Source organism: Mirounga leonina, unplaced genomic scaffold (genome assembly GCF_011800145.1).
Source record: "Mirounga leonina isolate KUSES-001 unplaced genomic scaffold, KU_Mleo_1.0 Mir_114, whole genome shotgun sequence".
Taxonomy (NCBI): domain Eukaryota; kingdom Metazoa; phylum Chordata; class Mammalia; order Carnivora; family Phocidae; genus Mirounga; species Mirounga leonina.
The window spans coordinates 46,818,173-46,828,533 of NW_023270265.1; the positions used below are offsets into that span (position 1 = coordinate 46,818,173).

At 38.3% G+C, this 10,361-nt stretch overlaps 1 protein-coding gene across 1 annotated transcript in view; it reads right to left on the bottom strand.

Annotated features, from left to right (window-relative positions):
* Positions 1 to 10,361, bottom strand: part of FAM53B (family with sequence similarity 53 member B) — a 116,322-nt gene that overhangs the window by 104,791 nt on the left and 1,170 nt on the right. The gene's annotated exons all lie outside the window — the stretch shown is intronic.

The following is a 10,361-nucleotide window of genomic DNA, read 5'->3' on the forward strand; positions in this document are numbered from 1 at the left end:
ATTATCATTGATCAACAACACTAACTTGGGTAAACCATGAACAAGTGGGAAATATAAAATGTAGGGATTACATACAGTCTCACTGCAAGACCAGCGTGTGAAACCCAGGGATAAAGCACAGCAATACAGGCCCTCCTGGCCCCGCTCGAAGCAGACACCCCAAATGGAGGAATGCTTGTGTACATGGCACGCATCATGTCTACTCAAAACTGCCTGGGAGAATTTAAACTGAGGATCACTCTATACTAGAGAGTTCCCCTTTTCCAAGTGTAAAGCTCTTAAGCAACAGAAGACAATAAGGGTGTATTTTATTAAGAAAGGGTGTAACCAACTATAACTTGTATCAACAAGCTAATCAAGTATTCACCTAAGCACATTTGTGCAGAGGAGGGTAAAGGTTGGGTTTTAATTCGCACTAAGGAGTGTCCTAGGTAGTTAGTGGGTGTTTTATTTTTGTGCCTTTAGAACCAGATTAATGTGATATTCAAGCAACAAGGAGCTAAGCTTTGAAGTCTTAGCAAGTACCAGTCAATGTTGTTCAGTTTTACCCAACAAACCTATGTGTGCCTATGGCTGTAAAGAGTTCACCACTAAAAAGTGATAAACTAGTTTGTCTCTGAGAGTAACATAGTATTCTTTTTAGAATAAAGTGAGTGAAACAAACATCAAACTTGTTATACATTGGACCCAACAGCACAGTATGCAGATGTGTGTAGTAACCCCTTTATTCAGCTTCCAAAAGCCACTGCCTCTTTGTCACATCTTGTATTAAAAGCCAGTCATTCACATTTCACACTGTCCTTTCTAAAACTGAAAAGATCTTTTATAAAGCAGAAGCTTTTAAAATTGCTTATAACAGATGATGGGAAGACAGACATGACCCAAGTCCACCTGAACCATTTTCAAAGAAATTGGCTACTGAAAGACAACAAGTTAGCAAAATACATTTCTTTGAATAATATGTAAAGTTTTTGGTTATAGATGAAAGCCAAAAATCTGAATCTACTATAGGAACAATTTTCTTACATAGATCTTATTCAGAAAAATAAGTTCTATAATTGTTCCCACATCTATAAGCCAGCTACAACTAACAGCCCTACCTACATAAGCATTGTGGTAACACACTAATCCTTCTGTTCTTCCCTTTCTGTCCTTTTTATATTGTGTTCTGAAACCTTTCCACTGATGAAAATGAATTATAGCTCTGGCTGGAATCTCTTCCATATAGACAGATATATCTACACAGAGAGACAGACAGGGGTATCTCCCATATCTATGCACATATCTTTTTTAAGAGGTACTTTGATTCTGGAAGACAGTTACTTTTTGATTCAAGAACTAAAGAAAACAAATTTATTTTCATTGAAAAATAACCATGGCAGTGAATTTAATGATACCAATCTAACTCCTTTGATACAAAATGAGAGTTGAAAGCAGCCTGAAGCGGAATGCCTATTGAAATCAGTGCACGTGAATCGGCCCAGCTTTGTAACCAAACGTCTAGCACCATTGAGGTACGAAGCCTGCCAGCTGGGACAGCATTGTGCACCACAAAGTGTGGGTTGTAAGCCTAAGTCCTGAGTACAAACCCTGGTTTCCAAGTTGGCAGGTGCTGAAAACACAGCAAATGTCACGCTTGCAACTCACTGGATGGAAGAACACTGGGTAATGTAAGCTAAAAAGAACAGAGCAACAGTTAAAACTTATTTCAATTTGCTATTTTTTTTCCTTTTTTGGCAAGTTAATAGTAGCTATTGGTGTTATGTGCTACCAGAAAACACAAACATGAAAAAAACTGACATTGAAAAGTTTATGCATGGTAAATAAGCAAAAGTAAGTATAATGAAGGCTTTTCACAATCTACAGTCAAAGTTACTGGTGTATGTAAAACTTACCAAACCTATTTTACTATTTTATTAGTAACACTGAAAAGCATAATTCATTCTTGACCTTTCCCCGATCTATTTATGATCTGAGCTGAAGTACTCTAATGTCACTATTAACATGGTTAGTCACCTATAACCTAGCCTGGCCTCAGTTACTCCACCAAATACGTAACTAAAAACAAGTTACAATATTTTCATATTGTTACACATTAAGTTTTATCTAGAAAATATTTCAACAGCACACCCACACTAAATGTTTATGCTATCATCTTCAAATGAAAACCATTTCAATTTTTTTCTTATATACCCTTAAGTGGAATTCAGATTTAGTATTTACGATACAAGCCCAAAATTTAACTTAATTTTTCTCTCCTGTCAACTATCTACCATATAAGTCACTGCCTCAAGAAAAATCTATTTTTAACTCATCCCTAGTGATATGCTCAAAGCTACTGCCATCCTGCCTATCCCCATAAAAATTAAACAGACTGAATTTCATTTTCATTAGGTAGAAAGGAAACTGTGAAACTACATACAGTTTGTGATTTCACAGAGTTTGAATACCCAATCTAAAGACTGAATCCTTTGGATTTAAAATATCAAGAAAAAAAATCAGTCTCCGGCTCCAAGGGGTAGAACATCCCTGGGAGCAGTATGAAAAGAACATGTGCCCTGCATGGCATGTTAGTCTGTGAACTTCTTAACTCCACTCAGCAGTTTGTCAATCTTCTATTTTAACCAAAAGCAAAGATGTTTTGTTTTATTGTACCCATTACTGTTTCTGAGGGACTAGCCTTGCCTATTTTGTATGCACATACCCTGCACCTGATCTAAAACAGAGAAGAACTGATATGAGAAGTTAGCTTACTATTTTAAATACTACTTTACAGCTTCTCTTAACTTTCACAAAGAAACAAAACAAACAAACAAAAATCTTGATCAAAACCAGGTTACTTAACCATAGTACTATTAAACTACCTAACTTTAGTAAACTATCCTACGGACATACATTATCATCATATTGACCTCATCCCTATAGAACTTTTTTTTTTTTTTAAAGATTATTTATTTATTTATTTGACAGAGACACAGCCAGAGAGGGAACACAAGCAGGGGGAGTGGGAGAGGGAGAAGCAGGCTTCCCGCCGAGAAGGGAGCCCGATGCGGGGCTCGATCCCAGGACCCTGGGATCATGACCTGAGCTGAAGGCAGCCGCTCAACAACGGAGCCACCAAGGCGCCCCATCTATAGAACTTTTTAAAAATAGTTCAAAGACTTAAGCTCTTTGTGGCTGAACAGAGAAACTGACACTGCTCTGGCCAGCATTTCCCCAGTCACACTAAGCAGCCCAGGCACTGAGATAGTCACTTAACCGCCAATAAAAAGGTTAAATAAACAAACAAATTTGAAAATCAAATGTTTTCTAGACTAGGATAAACAACTGTTTCACTGTAAATTATATACGATACTGTCAGTTCCAGTATAAACTAAGGTCATATCAGATAAACTAAAGTATTATCCAACATCAAACTTTGAAATGTCACTGTGAATGGCACCATTAACTCAACTTAAAACAAGGAAAATAAATATGATTCACTGATCAAAGAAATCAAATCTAGATGATGCAAAGGTAGAAATCAATGATAAAATCTTAGCCCACTGGTTCCTAAATGCCCAGGAAAACCCAAATCCAACTCGGTTTTCATTAAACCTAATGCATGGTTAGTTAAGGGACCTGCTCATAGTTCCCTTGTTTCATGTCACTGGAAATAATGCCTTAGTATGCAGACCTAATGAAGAAAGGTGCACCAAGTCCTTGACCAATTCCAATGCATCCACATGAACATTTTCCCCACTGTACCTACATTTATTACTAAATAATTATCACTTAAGCAATGATCTTAAATCTGAGTATTCTTAAGGAGTCTGCTGAAACACATCATAAAGAACATTCGGTGAAAATCTGGCATTCTATCTGATCCTCATTTCTTAGCTAAATAAAAAGGTGCTTCAGCACCAGCCCTATCTATAGACTCAAGGAGGAGCTACACAGTAGGATTTTTTAAGAGGTTCTGGAAGGCCCACCTGTTGCAAATGTTCACTCTTACTCACTTATCTACCACTCCTCCTCTCTTCCCTCATCTAAACACTCTTAGAATACAGTCGAACTGAATATATTAACTCAGTGGCACTGAAGGATACAATTTCCAACAAGTCAATACATTAGCTACAATGGGGAGAAGGAGTTCTTGGAGAAAAGACTAGTGACTGGTGTGTGCTAGGAATCATGCTAAGCTGCTTCACACTAATTCTTCTAACATTCCTGACCCTGTTACAGAAGGTCTCCACAACTGCTTCTCTCTCCACTACACTGGAACTGCTCTGAAGAAAGGCTCCGAAGGGAAACCACGTTTAAGTAAGTATTACTATCCATTAGGCACTTTCCCAGCACCTTTAACATACTTCAGCATCCCTGAGGTAGAGGACAGAAAGACAGTAACCCAGAGAGGTTACAAGGCCTGAGAAGGGCAGACCCATATACTATCTACTCAAGCATGGGTCTCTGTGTAGCATGAGAAGGTCTCAGAGCCCTGGGACTTCATGGTTCTAAATTAGATCATCTGTGAGTATGATTCCTTTGTGTCTGCTTAGACCCCAATCTTGATCTCTTTCTGTATGTAAAATTGAAGGAGACTAAACAATCAGATGTAAATTTCTGAGTTTCTTGGATAAAACATGGTCAAACAAATACAAACTAAATTATCAAAAATATATCTGAGAGACAAACGATACCAAAATCTAAAGTTTACCAATGAATGTGCAAAGATGTCTTAGATGGAAAAATACATGATTTTTGCTCCAAATGTTTTATTATATGTACATCTATTTCTCATATACATAGACACCGTGACTTAACAGAACGGTAAAGTGACCTAACAACTGATATTTAGCTAATGGGAGCATTTAAACTTTTCATATATCGTGGAAACCTGTATTTCTAACCTAAATCATAAGCCCTTCTCTAAATCTTGGATCAATTTCAGCAGGTATTATGGATTGAATGTTTGTTTCCTGCCCCCAAATTCACATGTTGAAGCCCTAAGCCCCAGTGTGATGGTATTTGCAAGTGGGGCCTCTAGGAGGTAATCGGAGTTAGATGAAGTCATGTGGGTGGGGCTCTCCTGATGGAATTATCGCCCTTCTAAGAAGAGACACAGGAAAGCCTGCTCCCACACTCTCTCCCTTGTAAGCATGCACAAGGAGGCCATGTGAACATACAGGGGAATGGCAGCCACCTGCAAGCCAAGAGTAGAGACCTCAGAATGAAGCCTGCCTTGTTTGCACCTTGACCTTGGACTTCCCAGTCTCCGGACTATGAAAAGTAAATTTCTGTTGTTTAAGCCACACAGTCAATGGTAGCCCAAGCTGACTAGTACAGGGGTAGAGAAAAACTAAATATCACCTACTGAATGCCCTAATTTTACAGAGAGGAAAACTGAAGCCCAGAAAAGGAAAGCGACCTGCCTATATTCCCATCATTTTTTCCTACCAAATCCCCCCAAAAAATCATTTCTCTTTGATATTTACTGTATTACTTAACAGATTTTCAACACTAGGTTACTATAAAATGAAAGGAACGAAAATAAATTTCAAGTTCAGAAAATAATGTGATACTGCATGTGTCACAAATTAAATCACTAATCAAATGGACTTAATAACAAAATGATCCCTCTTACTTCTGGCTACCTAACATCTTTACCATACAGAGATTCCAAGAGGAAAACTCAGAGCACTAAAGCAACAAACCTCTGGAAAAGACCAGCTTATTTCACAGTGGGGTTCAGTATGTGGATTTCCCCTCATAGCTTAATCTGGTTAATTTTTTTTTTTTAGATTTTATTTATTTGACAGACCGTGAGAGAGGGAACACAAGCAGGGGGAGTGGGAGAGGGAGAAGCAGGCTTCCCACCCAGGCGCTCCTGGTTAATTACTTTTTAATTAAATAATAACCATAACAATCGGCACTTCCAACTACAAAACCATATGGAATTCAGTCCTATCTCTTGAACAAACTATATTATCAATTCTTTGACCCAACTGGTTCTCTTCACGAAATCTGAGCTTTCCCTCTACACTTGTGAAGGTTTCCACAAGGAATAAATACCTCTGACTTGTGTGCCTTGCTTATGATGGCTTCTCAAAAATCAACAAATATTATTCTCATTCAAAACAACAGCATAAAAGCAGTTTTGCTGAATCACAAATGGGCCTCAAAAGGTTATATTTATAAGTAAGACAACATGCAGTTTTTCATTCACAATTTCAGGCCTGTCTTCCAAAACTTGCACACAGCTCTTTAATTTAGCCCAGTATGTTTTATTAAATGCCACATTATGATTTTCCCCATTCAGACTCCAACTAGGCTTCTTGTTGAGGACATGGAAGGAAAACTTAATTATTGCTGCTTCAGTGCATCTAAATTTATTTCATTACCAGAATCAACAGAATAGGGGCTAGATGCTGTCGCAGAAAGGCAGACGGATACGGAATGTAAACTGCTCCTTCCTCTCCTCTTTCCCCCCCCCCCCCCCCCCCCCCAAGTTCCAAGGTTGGAAAGCATCCTAACTTTTTTTTTTTTTTTTTTTTTTTTTTTTAGCCAGGATGTACTAAAATTAGATGGGAACAAAGGACTGACATTTTCATACTAGAGGAGGGGTGAGGAGAAAACGTGCGCCGGCAGCACCCACTCTCTGCTCCATTTAGCTCCCTCCCCCTGACTCCGCCCATCTTTGACAAGCAGCTTGGACCGCCTGAGCAGGAGAGCTGCGACCATCCCAACAGCACTTCTATTCTGCTAGAGTCACATAGAATAATAAACAGCTTCACATCTGTAAGTATGTTGATGAAAAATGAGAAATACAGTTCATGGTCCCCTTATTCAACAGGAGTGTTTTCATATTTCTTTTTCAGCTCCTCATATAACATCCAGGATATGCTAATCCTGGTTCATGTGTAAAATTTTAGGTATTTGGGAAAACAAATGTGTTAGATTGGCTTTTCTTACAAAGCTTCTGGATAGCATGTACAATAAAGATCACCCACAAACACACTTATTTTCCGATGCAGTAATAACAATACATATTTTAAAATATAACATAAAAGAATTTATCACTTCTTCAGAATGGGCCACTTAAAAATGAAAAAAGTACATTTTGGTTTTTTCCCTATCTTCCTCTAATAAACTGGGCAAGTAATTTGCAAATACTCTAAGGCACAATTGATCTCTTGGTTGTAAGTCTTTCTTACAATGGTATCAGCATGACAAAAGGACATTCGGCCAGCCTCTACATGCAGTTTTTGAAGTTCTACTCCATAAAAGCAGGATATTGATACATTCATGTCTTGCGAATTATTCCTATCTTTTTAATTTGGTTTCCCTGGGCCTAAACTACAGGTCTACACAGTGACAGCTCAAAATTCAGTTAGAGAAGCCCTTTTAATGATTAGTCTAATGCACTGAGTTGTAAAGATTTTTAAAACTCAGTAAGTACCGACTCAAGCTCTCTTTTTTCCTGGTTACTGGAGCCCATCTTGACATCTAAGCTGGAAATGAATGATCTTTCAACAACACTCCAGGGATTTTGCGAAGGTCATATTCAATCATTCATTAGGCTTCTTACCCCTCGCTTTTCAGAGTTCCATTGTAGAGCTGGTTTTATTCAGCATTTATGTAGCCTGTGGGCTTGGGTATTTGTCTGCTTAATGTTGAGTTTCATTTCTATGCCCCTAACATAGGAATCCATCAATTGACCAAAGAATTTCAAACTATTCTTTTACTTTTCTAACAAATTGCATGGTGTGTATGAAGAATAAATTAGCATTAATTTTCTTCCATTAACTGTTAATAAAACATGCTCATGTGCTCCCCCTTCGTCTAAGGACATCTCTGTTTCCTGCCTAACAGAGAAATGACAAGGGTTTCCTAATTTTTTCCCACTAAGCAATTGTCCTTCAACCTACCATGCTCCTGGTCTCCCACAATCAAGCTCTAGGTCATGGGCAGCCTCCTTCCAGTGGAGTGTACTAGACAAGACTCCTTTCAGAGCCCATCAACACACCCCCACACACACACAATTAGCTAAAGAGGTTACTACTGTGGAACACAAGACACTTGGTCTCTTGCTTTCAAAGCAGAAAGCTGTCTCTGGAGCACGTACACTCTAGTTCACAGTGCCAACAACAGGAAATCAAACCCAGGCCTCCCCACAGCAGCAGAATGCTAGCCTGGAGAGCAACTGAGTTTTCACATTTGTATATATTTTCATTATGGACTAGCAGACAGACACATACATGCATGCATAAATACATAAAATAAAATTATTTAAGAAAACATAAATCAGAGTCGATTGACATAAGCAGGGATACTCTATTTCTTTGCATATCAATTTAGGGAAAAATATTTCAACGGCTGGAGGCTAACACAGGCTCCTTAAAAATGAAGCTTTCTACTATATTCCGGGTGAACGTGAATTAAGGCCAACATACAGTACTATATTACAGAGCCACAGAAAACTAAAAATAGTAAGTGAACTGAAACACATTATTCACTCAAAAACTAGAAGTCTTTTGTGTATGTTTACCTCCCTTCTTCCCCCCCAAATAACAGAAAACTGCATGCGTGTCACAGACGAAGAAGAAAGGCCAACTTGCTGCTACTACAATGGGGGAAAATCAATTCTAGGACAGTTTGTACTTATTTTAAAATGGCTTCAGTCAAGCTGCCAAGAGTAGTGTCAGGTTTGATTCTCATATGCATAAATGCCAGCCCCAAAAAGCAACTCTGACTTGTGCACCTGGCTTAAGACGAAATGTTCTGAAAACTTTCTATTTGTTAATTGGTGTAACCCACCCATTCAGCCTCAAATCCCTTCGGACTGGCCTGTGCGCTTCCTCCACACAGAAGCGAAGTGCCGGCTCATAACATCGTAATGAGAAGCAACAATGGCGTGCAGGCTCTGGAGAGAAACTTCGTTTGCATTTCAAACAAGTTTCCTCAAAATAAGAGTGTCTTTTGATGAAATAAAATTACAATTCCAACTTCTTATGCAGAGAAACCAGCGCTCACTACATAACTCACTGCTCCCTTTTATAACCGTATAATTCCTTCCAGTCACCCACACAGTCATGTGCTTTAACAAAACTCAGTTTAATAGTCACATATTTACGATTTGCTTCAGTAATTTGGGGCCATTTCCTAGCCTGGTTTTTTAAAGTGTGGTATTATTTGAAAATACTAATTTACTGTTTGATTTTCGGACCTTCCATTTGTTCTAATTTCAACCTCTGAGAGGCCGGCTTCCAGCAGGATTAACTGATAAGGAGAGATGACAAATCCCTTCTCCTGACCTGAGCAACAGCTCCACGATTCCCCCAAATCCTCCATCTTTGCAAATGGAACATACATACTCTGCCACGAGGGTGACTTGCAGAGCTTTTCAACAAAGGCCCGCTCCAAGCTATCAGTGAATCAAACCCAATGCGTCAGTCTGGTGGCACAGAAAGCCCATTCTGTTAGAGTGGTGCTTTAAAATAGCATACGTAACAACTCAAAATTCTAAAAAAAAGTACTTCCACACTACTATCATATTTGATATCAAGGAACAGTAACATGAAAAAACAACAAAGACCAGATCGCCTCAATAAATTATAAACTATTTTTCTGTGGTTTAAGATCCTTCGCCTAGTTTGTAAAATCAACACAATTTTTCTTAAGCTTAAATCACATATATTTTGAAGTAACTTCTCACTCTTTACATGTTAAAAATGAAAGCTTTTCAAACAATGTTATTTGTGTTGAAAGCTAATGTAAATGTCTTCAGTCATCTTGTGCAAGGCAGGTAGTAATCTTAATAGTTGATTAATGTTGGTTTAAATCAAACCCCTCTTCTCCCTCCACCCCCTGCCCCCACTCAGACACACACACAAAAGAAAAAGGATTGTAATGCTAGACTTACTCATTACTAGGTTAACATTTATCAAACAAAAATTCAACAGACCCAAAAAGCTGAAAATCATAAAAAATTGTATCGTGGCTCCAATATGAAAATATTAGCCCAAATAGAAAAATGGCATATATTAACATATCTCTTCAAAAACGTTAATAAACAAACTGTTTCTCTTCTGAATCAGCCCTAACTAAAACATCTTTGTCCCCATGTCTCTGAAGGCTTATATATACATATAGCCTACAGCACCCTTTCACAAAAGAATGACACTATTCAGTTCTCGATTAGGACAAAAGAGAGATGGAGAAAAATGGTGAAGGAAGACTTACTAACTCACAGTCCACAGACCAACACTGTCACTAACAAGAAGCCGCAGAGCTCTTGAAAATCCAACTATTAAACTTCTCTGGACCAGTCCTGGTTCCCCTACTGAACTTTAAGTACCAATAAGGCAGAGACTTAGCACCTT